At 38.0% G+C, this 15,703-nt stretch overlaps 2 non-coding genes across 2 annotated transcripts; one reads left to right on the forward strand and one right to left on the reverse strand.

Annotated features, from left to right (window-relative positions):
- Nucleotides 1-315: 315 nt before the first annotated feature.
- On the forward strand, nucleotides 316-456 carry LOC113141700 (U4 spliceosomal RNA). The gene has a single exon (XR_003296776.1). It is a non-coding gene; the product is annotated as a U4 spliceosomal RNA (small nuclear RNA).
- A 10,627-nt stretch (nucleotides 457-11,083) lies between these two features.
- On the reverse strand, nucleotides 11,084-11,224 carry LOC113141707 (U4 spliceosomal RNA). Its single transcript, XR_003296784.1, has one exon. It is a non-coding gene; the product is annotated as a U4 spliceosomal RNA (small nuclear RNA).
- Between the last annotated feature and the right edge of the window lie 4,479 nt (nucleotides 11,225-15,703).

Here is a 15,703-nt window from a genome sequence, read left to right on the forward strand (position 1 = left end):
TTTTTGAGTGTAGATCAAAAATGTTTGTGAACCAATATGACCACAAATCATGTGGTGCTAAAATAATGGGAGAGCTGGGATGGGCTCCAGCAGATCCCTGTCACCCTGGTTAAGGAATAAGTGGGTAAAGAAAATGGATGGGCTGTACGCAAAATTTAAAAAAACTGAGTTACAACAAACATTTGAAACACAAATAGTGACCTTCAAAAGGGAAACACCCCATAATCGAGCTCAAAGTCTAAGTTGAAGAGATCAGACCCTAACAGAGAGGGGTCCGGCCCTGAGACACCCCATTGTTGTCTGTCTTAGTTCTCCATCCTTTCGCAGTGGCAGTATCGTAGCCTATGAGGTTTGTCCGAGGCGCGATTATTGCTAGTTGAAAACTTTACCCAATACCCCGCCTTGACGACTTGAAATATAGTCGGTGATGGCAATTTTTGATGGTCTCTAAGGAGACTGATGAGTTTGTTCAATAATAACTTCAATATTAAAACTGAAGTTAATTAGTAATTTCAGCAACTGAAACTAATCTCAATTGTATTATGACTCCACGTTGTTGTGTCTTGTTCGGGGTGTTCTTTGGGGAGTCGCTAGGGGGAGCTAGAGGGAGGTGAGACGGGGAGGAGAGGAGAAGAGCAGGGAAAGAGCTGTTCGGTTTGAGGGACTTGGCGCCGCTACGGATGGAACAGTAGCCTGTTACTTGTTCTGACTAAAGCAAATGAATAAAGGAAAGTGACAAAAGAGCGTCTGCCGGCTGTGAATATAACGGGGCATTACAATATATTAGTGAAAGGTAATGTCATAGGCTATTTCAGAGACAAAAGAGGAGAAACATGAGAAAGGACATGAAAATAACATTTGGGGAGGAGAAAGAATGAACACTGGAGGAAAACAGTGACATGCTATTGATTAGAACTGGTAACAATAATCTGTCTGGAGCATTTACTATATCCTTATTATGTTCACACTCAATATCCTTGAAAATCCTTTGAATAAAACATTAAATGTACAAAATTCAAACAGCCGTTTTAACTCAGGATCCAGTTATTAGCTTTTTTTTTTATCATATCCCCATGAACTATTGCAGTTTAAACAGGTGTGATGGAGCTGGTTTGGTGAGCATTCAAGGTAGCAGCAGCTGGTGTGATCTTATAGGACGTCTCCATCTCAGCAAAAAAATTACATTTATTTTTGACATGATAAATTACATCATGTATCTACTTGTTTATCAGCTGATGATGTAGCTAAATCTCCACACAAATTTTAATTAAAGTAATCAGTAATAGCAAACAGCTCAACACTACATGGTTGGCTGACACAGCCTGGTCTGTTTTCCCATGAGCCTCCCTGGATGACGACATATTTTTTCTAACCTGAAAGAAGAAATGCAGAGCTCAGACGCTCGACGACAGAAACACGTCAAAACAACAAGGAAAGCATGTCATGAAAGAGGTATAAATATTGCTATATGGATATATGCTATTATATCTCCATAATATGATACACACCGATATACCAAATATATCCATTTGTAAGTTTGTAAGTGGACAACCTGTGCCCAATTCTCCATAATCAATTACATGTATTCTATCATGTAATTGGTAATAAAATACATGATATATGTATATATCATGTATCTACTGATACATGATATATACACTATACAATTAACAATATGTTAATTGTATAGTGTTATATGTATATTTATCATATCATGTTCTGTTTGTATGTATACTGTTTGTATGTATACTTATGTATGTTATCACCATAATGTATACAAATATATAACATGGATAATGGGGGTACAATATTCATTGCTAACATAACCCCTTATAACATTATAAGTATTATGTACATATATGTTACAGTTTATGTATGTATAAAGTAATTGGGCATCAAAAGTATATATAATATATACTACTTATGTTAACATTCATATAACATTCTATTGTATATCTGTTGTACCATATATAATACATATATTATAATAATGTAAAGCACATTACTTTCTTGTTTTGTCATGTACACAAGTACATGACATGTATATTAATAGGTATTATCCTTGAATACATCAATTACATATTAGTTTTGCTGGGATTATATTTTGCTTTTTTTTTTTTTTTTAGAGATTAACATCATTACAATGCTAAGTGCGCAAACACCGACGCTATAAATACGCTGTGTTATATTAGTAACAATATTGGTAACTGTACTGTTATATGTATATTTAGTAACAATTGTAGTTATTGTAATTGTCAGGATCCATTTCACTGGACTTCCGTTTTCTTTTATTTTGGAGGATCCTGACAGGAACTGGTTTTTGGTTATCTCTGTTTCCTTTACGTTGACCTAATTTGTTGATTGTTTTCACCTGGTTCTTGTTTTGTGCCTTTATATACCTTGGTTGTTCCTTGTTTTAGTTGCCGGGTTGTCTGTTCTGTTTTGTTAAGACATCGATTGAGCCTATCTGATTCTTGTTTTCTTTTGGAGTTTTGTTTCTGGATTACCTTTGTTCCCTCAGCTCTAAGTTAAGTATTCTGCTTCCTTCATTTTGTTTTCTGTTCTCCTCCCATGTCTCCTGTTCTTGTGTCGCTGTCTCGTGCCATGTTCTATGCCCTTGTGTTTTCACGTCCTGATTCCCTGTAGCCTTGCTTCTGTTTCCCTGAGTGTCTGGTGCGTCTCCTTAATTGTGTGTGACCCTGTCCCTCTTGCCCTGTTAGCCTCGTGTCTATGTTTCTGTACTTTATGTGTCTTGACTCCCTGTCTCTATGCTCATGTTTCCTTGTAGTCTGGTGCGTCTCCCCAGTTGTGTGTGACCCAGACTACCTCTTGTTGTAACTCCTTTGTTGTGTTCTTGTTCTCTTGTGGTCTGGTGCGTCTCCCAAGTAGTGTGTGTGACCCAGACCTTCATGCCCTGATTCCTCGTTCTCTTGTTCAAGTGTCTGTGTGATCTGGTGCGTCTCCCCTGGTGTATGTGACCCAGATCCCTCCGGCCTTGTGCTCTCGTGTCCATGTCAGTGTCCTATGTTCATGTTTTCACGTAGACCCTCGTGCTTTGTTTCCTTGTGTCCTGTTCATGTTTTTGTCCTAGTTACCCTGCCTAGACCTGTCCCCTTTTGCCTTGAGTTTTGTTCTTGTTTTTCCTAGTCCAGTTAATAAAGTCTTGAGTGGAACTATAAGTACCTGTGTGGGCAAATCTTTGGTCCGAAACTTATATCCGTTTCCCCAGTCCTGACAGTAATATCCACAAATATTCAATTATTTGGTAACCTTAAATTGTAATGTAATATTGATAAGTTGTAAGCATCATACTCATGTGCACCAGCACAGTCTCCATAGAAAGAGCATTGTCTGACTTTTTTGTGAGAAAATCCCATTGTAGCTTCAAACAATGCACATATCATTTCACTATTTCTCTTTAGGGAAACCTCACCTCTCTGGTGAGGCTCAGAGTTATAAATAAATATTATATTAATAGAGTTTGAATAAAATAGGTTGTATATACATTGTTATACATGTTGTTATATTGTTTATGTAGTTATAGGGTACATGAGCTATATAATACATAGATACATGATATATCCAGTATAATTGGATATATCATGATTGACAAAGTGGTCAATATCTACATGTATACAAATTTGTATATGTTTTATGTTATACATAAAACCAACAACTACGTATAAAACCTATTTACAATAACATACAATATATTTATACATACAAATAAATCACGTATTAACAGAATTGTTCATGAATTAGTATATATAATATATGGGACCAAATTAATAATTTCTATTAACATATGAAATACAATGTATTTCAATATCACCCTATATAGTATGTAGATTCATATATTGAAACCAAATCATAATAATTACTTGACTTTGGGTGTTACAAATCATCATCTATAGTATAACGTATTACATATATATATATATATATATATACATATATATCAAAGTCATGTTAAAAGCTACGTACATGTATGGTACGTATGCCACACATATTGGTATATCTCTATATTATACATATCCTTTATAATATTACTCTGATATATTTATATCAGAATTACAATTGTATGACATATTACTTAATTAAATGCATTACGTTCTGTATATGTAGACAGTATTGACTTGTGGATCTATACCTATGTCAATTTCAACATAACCATATTTACACAACACCTAACTATACAAATACATTTATGGGATCAGAACCCACATAGCAAACGGACTTGGCCCAAATGTGGCGTAATAATGGCACTGCTGGCGTGTTGCCGGTAATGGCATGCATCATGTCAGCCAACTGTGGGCCATGGGTGGCAATGATGGCACTGCCTGCATGACGCCGGACTACATTTGGGCCGATTGTGGATGGGAGGTGAGTGGCCCAGATCAGTGTAGCGATTATGGGCCATACTTTGTGTACTGGATTAGGCCTGCTGGGCAAGATTCTCAAAAAAGCTATGATTATAAAAATGAAAAATAATTAATAGTGTTTACTTTTCAGCAATGTTCACAAAATTAAATAATCAATAAATTTGAATTAGCTTACGAAGTATTATTTATGTATTTATTTTAATTAGTTTTTGTAAATTTATATTTTTTAAAAAAATCTAATGAAATTGTCTATATTTTCAATACTTTTTAGTTTAAGTGCCACAAAATCTATAATCTTACTAAATATATAACATTTTTCCTAAATCGTAGTTTATTTGAAAATATGTAACGTTAGAACTTGGCGGTCGATTTTTTTATTTTGGTGCGATCTCCATGGTAACGGCAGGTTTTCTGGTTGGTGGATGAGGTTCACGTGACACAGCGTCGGTTGAAATTAGTTTTCTCCCGCTGAAGAGTGAAGAAGTCTGTCAGGCAACCGCTGTTCAGGTAAGGAAAGTTGTATGTTGTGTACAACTAACCTAATATATAATATAATATTAAAATACATAATAATACATATTAGATATTGTAGATACGTGGTCTCTTTGCACTCCTGCCGAGACAGATCAAGTCTTCGATGCCATGTGTGTACTACTCTCTTACTGTAGTATTTTTATTTAACCTGGACAAATATCAACGACAAGATTTAAGACTTTTGCATTAATATTTGTTTTTTTTTTAAATGAGGAATTGAAATTAACAGAGTTAACAAGATGTGGTTTGAAATAACCGCCAAATGCTGTTAAAAATCGACCGTGGCGGGACTACCGCTGGCTCGGTTCATGCTCGACACTTTCTTTGTCTTCTTCTTTATTATTCTGTATAGAACAATAAAGAAATAAAGACCTTGATAATCAGGATATTTTTGATATTTTAGTTTCAGCTAGTAGACCTTCTGAATGGCCTGTAATAACTTAAATATTGAGTAGCCAAATTGGCTGGCGAATGAAAAAGTTTTAAACCCTGTTTGTACACCTAAATAAAACAATAAGAAAGCCTCTGGCCTAGAAGCACTTACATTTTATGATCTAACAAAATTATTAATAAAACAGTTTATGTCTTCTTAATAAAGACATAAAGAAAGTGTCGAGCATGAACCGAGCCAGCGGTAGTCCCGCCACGGTCGACTTTTAACGGCATTTGGCGGTTATTTCAAACCACATCTTGTTAACTCTGTTAATATAACTGCTGCCTTGGACTTGAGACCGCCAGTACAGACCATAGACCGGTCTGCGGAATGTCTGGTGCTTTCTATCCGATGTGCGGAACAATGTAATGCTGTCAAAATGATAGGAAAAATCACAGCGAAATCAGTAACAGTGATTCACTTGTAAAGCTGAAAATGATTCAATGGTTGTACAATAAGATTTAATTATATCTAAATGTGATCTGTGACCTTGATAATCAGGATATTTTTGATATTTTAGTTTCAGCTAGTAGACCTTCTGAATGGCCTGTAATAACTTAAATATTGAGTAGCCAAATTGGCTGGTGAATGAAAAAGTTTTAAACCATGTTTGTACACATAAATAAAACAATAAGAAAGCCTCTGGCCTAGAAGCACTTACATTTTATGATCTAATAAAATTATTAATAAAACAGTTTTAGAGCTACAGTATTATCATATGTAGGTAAATATTGATTAGTTGAATAGGCATCTTCAATGTTAATCTTTTTTTTTCTCTCTTTTCCTACAGGACTGTGCTTGAGCAAGAAATTTGAGACAGACTGTTGGTATGGAGGGTAATTGGAGTTACAATGAGAGGAGCAATATGAGAAGACGGGCATTAAAAAAAGTTGATGAACTAATACAGTCAATAGATACTGAGTTGAGTAGTCAGGACTTTGAAAGAAATTATACAGAGCGTCTACATGATGAAACTTCTATATGGTTTGAGGAGGAGTTGCAGGGCAGCAGAGATGGAGGGGACGTGCAGATTCCAAAGGATAGGTTTGTGTCTGATGAGGAGGAAATGGAGCATAGTGATGCATGCAGTGACACTATTGATGACTTGAGGGATTCTCTTGCTGACTGGGCCACTGAATTTAGCATTCCCCTGATTGCGTTATCAGCCCTGCTTTGCATTTTACAAGTTCACTATCCCTCTCTGCCAAAAGATGGGAGAACATTACTTAAAACAAGAACAACATACAACATAGAAACTTTATCAGGTGGATTGTTTCACTACTTTGGAATACTAAATTCATTTTATGAACTGTTGAATAAGGTGTGGTGTGTGGTCCCAAATAGACACTCGTTTAAATTACAGCTGAATTTTGACGGTTTACCCCTGTTCAAAAGTAGTAGTACTCAGTTTTGGCCCATTCTTGGTATGTTGCAGGGGTACAGCGAGAAACCAGTGCTGATTGGTCTTTTTTGTGGCAACACTAAACCAAAGTCTTTGTCAGAGTATTTGCAACATCTGGTGAGTGAATTAAAGTCACTGAGCAGTGGGTTTGTTTATCAGGGAAAGAGGTTCTTTTTGAACATTTGCTCTGTTGTATGTGACACCCCAGCCCGAGCCTTTGTCAAAGGTGTGAAATCACACTGCGCATACCATGGATGTGACAAGTGTCACCAAACTGGTGTCCGTATAGGACATCGAATGACATTCCCTGATTTAAATGCAAGGCGTAGAACTGATGAATGCTTTAGACAAAATACAGATGTAGAACACCACCATGAACACTCACCTTTGGCTGACCTTAATATTGACATGGTTGCCAGCTTCCCTTACGATTACATGCACTTAGTATGTTTAGGGGTTATGAGGCGTCTGCTTGATTTGTGGATGGGTCCTCCTGGACCCCTGCGTTGTCGTATGTCAAACAGTCAAGCTTCCTTGATTTCAGAGAGACTGCTTTCTTTGAGGGATTACATTCCTTCAGAGTTCACTAGAAGACCACGTACACTGGCTGAAAGAAGTAGGTGGAAGGCTTCAGAGTTTCGCCAGTTCCTGCTGTACACTGGGCCTGTTGCACTGAAGGGTGTGTTAAAGTCTCAAATATATGACAATTTCATGCTTTTGTCAGTTGGTGTATTCATATTACTGAGTCCAGAATATTGTTTGACGATGAACAATCTGGCCAAATCTCTTTTGGTATCTTTTGTTGAACATTTTGGTCGGCTATATGGACCAGAATTTTTAGTTTACAATTTTCATGGTTTGGTGCATCTATGTGAAGATGTAAAAATCCATGGTAATTTGGACTTATTTTCATCTTTTCCGTATGAGAATTTCTTGGGTCATCTTAAAAAACTGGTTAGAGGCCCACGTAATCCGTTGACACAAGTTATCCGCAGGTTGTCTGAAAATGATGAAGCCAGTTCCAACTGTAACCTTAAAGCACAGACATCCAAAGATCATAAATCGGAACATACTGAAGGACCAGTACCGCAGTTTTTCATGGGAGACGTTAAACAGTTTAAAGTGTTGTCCATGGATGGTGCAGTTATCAAAGCTACAAATAGAGATTCCTGCATCAAAATAAAGTATAGGTTTGTTTTGGTTGAAAATATTATTGTTGATAGTGGAGTGGAATATATTGTAGGTAGGGAATACAGATGCCAAGAATCATTCTTTGAATAGACTTTTGACGACTAGGGAGTTAGGCATCTTCATGGTTTCTAACTTGTCTATGACTGTGAAACATTTTCAGATAGCGGAGAGTGTGCAAAAGTATGTCAGACTGCCATTTCATGACAAGTTTGTTATACCTTTGCTGCATTTAAACAAACCACTCAGCAGCTATTGAGTTACATGGTACATAATAAATTTTTTGTTATCATGGGTCCAGTAAATCTGTAGTTTATTTTTTGTGGCTCTCTTTGTATCTGTGGTACATGTTGTGTGCAATTACAGATCCAAAAAAAAGTGTCTTCTCACTTTGTCCATTCAAATGTGTCCCTGCAGATTATTTTAAAAAAGATACACAAATTAATAAATTACGTTAGCAACCTGGGGAAGGATGGGCTCCACACAGGGTCAGAATTATATTTACATCAAGTAAGTATAACTTTATAGATTGTGTTTTAAGACGTTTCTGATGCGTTGGTCTTAACACACACACATATATAACTGCTAGTTATTGTAATCTTTTGCAGACAGTTACGGTGAGGCAAGATTAAAACTACCTGAAGCTGTTGAACACACAGACCTTGCAACAGATGGAGAGGATTCCCAAATAAAAGCAAAATGAAGAAGGAAGTAAGTTGTCTTTATTTATAATCCATGATTACATTTAGTCACTGTATTGTAACATGTGGCACATATGTAAGTAACAAAGTAATTATTTAGCCCGAAGAACATACTTTTTCCTGGAGAAGATGAGGATGAAGAAATCAGTTTTGATCGGTCAAAAGATAATGCAAAGAAAAGGTAACTTTCCATAAATTTTCTTTTTTGTTTACTTATTTCTAATATGTTACATTTAGCTTCTCTCTCTTTCTCTGAACAGAACAGAAGAACTGCCTAGAGCTCCAAAGATCTTTCACTCGTTCCAGAAGTCTGGATCTGCTCAGAAGTCTGTGTTGGCCAAATCAAAAGCAACAAACTTGTAGGCAGTATCAGTTGTTGTTATTTTGAGTAAGGTAATTGATGAATTTAACTTGTGAAATGCCGAAAATGATCTGTTCTATCTTTCTGCAAACCCCCACATAGTTTACCAAATGTCCCTCGTAATTCCCAAAGTCATCATGCTTCTAACATACCTAAGAGGACCCACACACGTTCTCACCTGCCTCGAAGACACGATGCAACTGCTGATCCACTTGTGAGAAGCCACATTAACCCTGACCCGCTTCAGATATTCCACACAAGCTGTACTTCTCCCAACTTGTTTGACAAAGATTGCACTCCACGTGACCTGCTTCAGAGAGGTCACGCTTCCCCTGATTCACAACAGAGAAATGGTGCAACTGCTGAGCCGTTTCAGAGAGGCCAGACTTCGTCTCATCCACTTCGAAGAAGCCAAACAACTGCTGACTCATTTCAGAGAGGCCGCAATTCCCCTGATCCACTTCAGAAAAGCCGCACAACTACTGAGCCATTTCAGAAAGTCCATACTTTCCCTGACCCGCTTCAGATAAACCACACCACTGCTGACTTTTTTCAGAGAGGCTGCACTTCCCCTGATACACGACAGAGAAATGGTGCAACTGCTGAGCCATTTCAGAGAGGCCAGACTTCCTCTGATCCACTTCAGAGAAGCCACACAACTGCTCACCTGTTTCAGAAAGTCCACACTTCTCCTGACCCGAATCAGAGAAGCAGTATTTCTCCTGACTTGTTTGAGAGAGGTCATACTCCCCCTGACCCACTGCAGAAAAGCTGCACTTCCCCTGATATGCATCAGAGAGGGAATGTTTACCACCAGCCACATGGACCATTAAGACCTCAAACTTTTCTTGATACTTGTATTTGTTCATTGGGAAATGTGATACTATTGTGTACCACTTTTACATCTTGTGTACCATATGGATTTAGGTGGTTTATTTTAGTTTCTTGCTCTTGTTTCAGCCCTCCTGCGTAACATTCTCACAAATCAAGAGATCATGATGGACCAAATGAAGATAATATATAGGACAGTTCAGGGTCTAAAATCTGTCAGTGAAGAAGACATAGGTCTTGAATCAAACCTACTGCCAGTAGCTGATTTTCAGTCTCTGCAAAACCTGGAGGAGAGACTGAGGAAATTTCCTGACTTTCAAATGCAACTGGTAAGTCAGTTATACTCCAGATATAGATGTATAAATGTTTAAACTGTTTTGTTTAGGCTTACCAAAGGCTTATTGTTTTAATATATATGCCTGTTCTTGTTCTTAAATGAAGTTCACACAAAAATGAAAATTTACTCATCATTTACTTTTAAGCTTGTATAAGTGGGTTTCTTTGGATGAACACAAAGAAGACATTTTGAGGAATGTTGGTAACCAGAGAGTTGAAGGTAACATTGGTAAAAAATATTATGGAAGTCAGTGGGTACCATCTGCTGTCTGGGTACCAACATTTTTCAAAATTTCTCCTATGTGGAACAAGTGGGGGTGGGGAAATGATATAATTTACATTAACAATTTACAATAACAATGATTCAATTAAATGCTAATTCACAGATAAGCATATTGGCAATGAAATGTGGGACGGACACCAGGGATGGAGTTTGGAGAATAATGAGAGCAACAATAACAAACTCGCTGGCCAGGAATATGAATATGCGTGGAGTAAATGGGAAGATCAGCTTTAGAAGCTTGCAGTTACGGAACATCGTTCTTGGTAAGTTTGTAGTGAGTATAACCACTTAAAAAATTAATTAATTTCTTTAAAATCTAAATTTTTTTTATGCCCAATTTCTACAACTGTTATTTAACAGTAGGTTACTCTGTTTACACTACAGTTTTCATATCACAACATTTTTAAGGTTTTGTTCGCTAAAATCCGTCTTTAAGTTAACGTATCTAATTTATATACATTTCAAATCTATTATTTTCGGATTGACTGTTTTACAAATAAGGGCTTAGTTGTTGCTTGGCGTACTATTTAACTTTAATTAGCTCTATGTGTTTCACTCGTGATCGGGTGTTTCTCTATGAATGTATAAATACCGTTAAGGAACTTTATATTGTTATAGAACAAACTCATCAGTCTCCTTAGAGACCATCAAAAATTGCCATCACCGACTATATTTCAAGTCGTCAAGGCGGGGTATTGGGTGAAGTTTTCAACTAGCAATAATCGCGCCTCGGACAAACCTCATAGGCTACAATACTGCCACTGCGAAAGGATGGAGAACTAAGATAAACAACAATGGGGTGTCTCAGGGCCGGACCCCTCTCTGTTAGGGTCTGATCTCTTCAACTTAGACTTTGAGCTCGATTATGGGGTGTTTCCCCTTTGAAGGTCACTATTTGTGTTTCAAATGTTTGTTGTAACTCAGTTTTTTAAAATTTTGCGTACAGCCCATCCATTTTCTATACCCGCTTATTCCTTAACCAGGGTGACAGGGATCTGCTGGAGCCCATCCCAGCTCTCCCATTATTTTAGCACCACATTATTTGTGGTCATATTGGTTCACAAACATTTTTGATCTACACTCAAAAAAATGATTCATGGCCCTGACAAACAATAAACAACATTTCTAAGTAAAATCTAACTGAAATATACAATATCAATTGTTTATTCGTTCATTTAAATAAACATAAAGTAAATATACTTATGTATAAGCTGAATGTAAACAGATCAAATACTTTTTATTTGAATAGATCTAAATAAGGCTGTGCGGTAGGGGGCAGCTTTACAATTACCAAAAGAAATCATATCTATTCCTCACATTTATGTCACACTTACAATTAGCAACCTCTTTAGGCAGCTGCACAGCATCTAACAGCTGTAAAATAAAGTCTTTGTGTGTGATGGGCTTGCCAGATGACGTAATCATTCCTCTGTTCTTCCACTGCTGAGCAAACACATGTACAGTTGAAAATCCATAATTGCTATCAGTGTAGATATTAACTACTTCTCCTTTTCCTAATATAGAAGGTTCTGTTAAGGTAATACATCTCACTGCCTGCAATGATAAATGAGATGGTAGTGATTCAGCTTTAAAACATCTTTAAGGGTTACAACAGTATCTCCTGTAGAATTAGATCAGTCTGATTTCTGGTTTTTTACAAGATCCATCTACAAACATTGTCATTTCAGCATCTTTATAAGGTGTGTCAGTTTGGTCAACCCTGGGCAACACTCTATTTTCAGTTTCAGCAATACAGTCATGGCCCACCATCCTCAGCTATAGGCATTAATGTAGCAGGATTAAAGGTTGTACATCGTTCAATAGTGAGATGTGGCTGTGAAAGCAGTGTAGTCATGCAGGACAGATGTTTAGCTGGTGACATGTATGCTAGCTTGTTTTGCAACAACAGGACAGAGACTGCATGTGGAACCTTTAGTGTCAGAGGATGGAACAACATGATGTCTGCTGAAGCTTGGACTGTCTTGGCGGCTGCAATAACAGCTTGAATACACACAGGCATTGCTATTGGATCCAATTGGGCAGAATAATAAGCAATAGGCCTGTTTTGTCAGCACTGAAGTCATGTGACCATTTTTACAATCAACAGTTTGCATAAAACAGTTTTCATAGTTAGGCAGTCCTAAAACAGAGGTGCTGGTCAGGGTCTTTTTAAGACCATCAAAGGTGTTTTTCTGCAATTTCAGTCATTTTATTTTATCATAAGTTGCCATAGGTGTGTCATAAATCAATTTCAACAATGGACTAGGCAACTCTGAATAGTTTGGTATCCATGCTCTGCAGAAGTTTGTCATACCTAAGAAAAACATCATCTGTCTTTTAGTTTGTGGTTTTGTACTTTAAGTATAGCTTCTTTTCTGTCTGAGTCTAGAGCTCTCCCTTGCTGTGAAAGGTCATGACTTAGGTATCTAACTAACCGTTTTTTTTTTTTTTTTTACAACTAGTTTGCTCTTACTCACTCTGTGTCTCTGTTCTGCTAGAAACTTAAGCAGAGCTATGGTGTTTGTTTTGCATTGTTCTTGTGTTTCAGAGCATATCAAAATTTAATTTACATACAAATACGTATTTGACTTCTTGCAGGAGGTGAAAACTTAGCTAAGTTAGCAGACATTACTTGGGAAAAGATGGTAGAAGACTCACAATAACCCTGCGGAATCCGCGTCCAAGTCCATCTTTTGCCCGAAAACTCAAATGCAAATCAGAATTATCATTGTTTGTCAACTTCAATAGAGAAAAATGCATTTGCCACATCAATGACAGTGAACCACTTTGGGCTGGGCTTGTCATTCAGCAGGGTGTGTGGGTCTGTTACCAGTGGAGCTCTAGGTATCTCTGATAATGCCTGATTTTAGTAATGAGTCAAATACTGGTTTAATTCCTTCAGCAGCCTCAGGTTGTAGTGGATATTGTCTTTGAAAGGGCCTGAAAGTACCTTTTGGTGTTATTTTAACAGGTTCTACTCCTTTGATTTTCCCTACATCTGCTGCTCCTGTAGACCATAAATATGAGGGAACTTCCTTTAATTGATCTTCTTCCCCTGATGTTAGAGTGAACACTTCTACTCATTCTTTTACACTGAGATGTTTAGCTTTTGTTGTGATTGTACACCAGTTCAACTTTTTGCTATATGTGTCTACAGTGCGGTTGTAGAAAACATGAGGGTCACCTGGGACTGGCTCCCAGGCGGTCCCCACCTCTTCAGCCCTGGTTACAAATGCTTCTAAATCTTTCCACTCAGCTGTTGAAGGTTTAGCAAGTGAAATGTGTGGGCTCACCCACAATTTGAACAGTTTCTCTTCCTCAGGTTGTAGTCTGCATGCTGCTGCTACATGTTTTACTAAAATGTGTTCTTTTGTAGTCAGTCTGAGTTTGTCTGGTGGATTACTAAGAACTGACCTACAAGCTCCTGTGTCACACAGGAATTTTATTTTAACTCATTGCACCTACAATGTCACTTTTGGTTTTTCTTCGTACATCATGAGTTCAGTTACTCCTTCTAAGCTCAAAATCTTAGCTTCAGTCAGATGTGTGTCTCGTATCTCTTTATTCTGTTCAGTGTGTGTATTTTGCATCTGACCTTTTTTGCTGTCTAGTCATGCAGAGTAGCCTGCTCCTCCCTCCTGGTGCTCAGGGTGTGTCTTTCTCTGTGGGCAGCTCTTGGCCCAGTGTCCTGCTTTTCCACAGACGTAGCAGTAGTCATGATTAACTATCTGCTGTCTGCCAGGTCTCCGGCCACGACCTCGTCCCCGCCCCCTGCCCCGGCCATCAAACCATAACTTGTCCCCCTGAAAATAACACTCAGAAACCATTTCATTATCACAGTCAGTGAAAAACACTTCAGCTGTTTTTCTAACTTTCTTTTGTGCTTTTGGGGGCCACATATAGACACACAAAGACAGACAACCTCACACACTCACACTCACTCCTACGGGCAATTTAGAGTCACCAATCAACCTAACATGCATGTTTTTGGAGTGTGGGAGGAAACCGGAGTACCTGGAGTAAACCCACACAAGCACAGGGAGAACATGCAAACTCCACACAGAAAGGCCGGGATGCGAACCCGCGACATTCTTGCTGAGAAGTGTTTCAGTTATACTAAAGTAAGGTGGATTAGGTCACAGGAGGGTAAACATTTTAATTTTTCTAACAATTACTAATTACTAATCACTAAGTATTACTAATCATTAAGTATTACTAATCACTAAGTATTACTAATTACTAAGTATTACTAATCACTAAGTATTACTAATCGCGATTAAAAATTTGAATCGTTGGTCAGCACTAATGGGACAGCAGTTATTATAATAGAACAGAATAAAAATAGATTTCCATTTCATTCAATGAAGCTCAATAAAATTTCATTTACAGATACTGACATACCATCTATAAAAATATATGTAAAAACAATAAAGTAATCTCAACAAATTTCATATATTAAGGTGAAGCATTTAGAATACTATAATGAAAGCGCCAACAAAATCGTTTTGATCAAGTACTTGGCGACGGCGGGAAGGAAAAACTTCCTGTAACGGAAGAAACCTCCTACAGAACAGGCTCAGTTTGGGTGGCCATCTGCCTTGACTGGTCGGGGTGACCGGAGAGTTTACTTGCTTGTTTTTGCCAGTTGGGATGGGTGGGAGGCGTATCTGTGCCACAGAGAGCTTAAGTGGTTCCAGCTTCTTGACTGTCTGGTGTTCCTTGGTTATTCTGGGTAATTTCTGTCCTGTACCTTTAGCCTGGTAGCTGGGCTGCTTCACAACTAACTCCCCTGTGGCAGACTTTAACTTCGGTGCTGTGGAAATTGGTGGCAAGTGAATGGGTGGCTTAGCCACTTTACTGCGCTGCATACGTTTGCTAGTTTTACTTGTGTCTTTGATGAAGTTGCCGGGCTCCTCACCATCTAAAAGGAAGCCATGCCCCCCTGTTCTTACTGCTAAAAGCACTGCAGCATTTCTTTGACTTGCTGCTGCCTTGTCAATTTCACTCTGGATGTAGTCCTGGAGCTGCTTCTTCCGCGCTGCAGCCTGTTCAGCATCCCTCACCTCAGCGTCGTGTTCCTCTCTCTTCAGCTTTTCATAGTGGGCACGCTTTAAAGCTGCCAGATTGTCATTAAAGATCTGGCACTGCTTATTATTTTCCCATTTGCGCTGAGCTTCTAGCATTTGTTTTTCTAGAAACAGCCTGTCAGCCTCTTTCTGGGCCTGAAAGCAGTTCTGGATGGTCTCTTTCTC

Source organism: Mastacembelus armatus, chromosome 8 (genome assembly GCF_900324485.2).
Source record: "Mastacembelus armatus chromosome 8, fMasArm1.2, whole genome shotgun sequence".
NCBI lineage: Eukaryota > Metazoa > Chordata > Actinopteri > Synbranchiformes > Mastacembelidae > Mastacembelus > Mastacembelus armatus.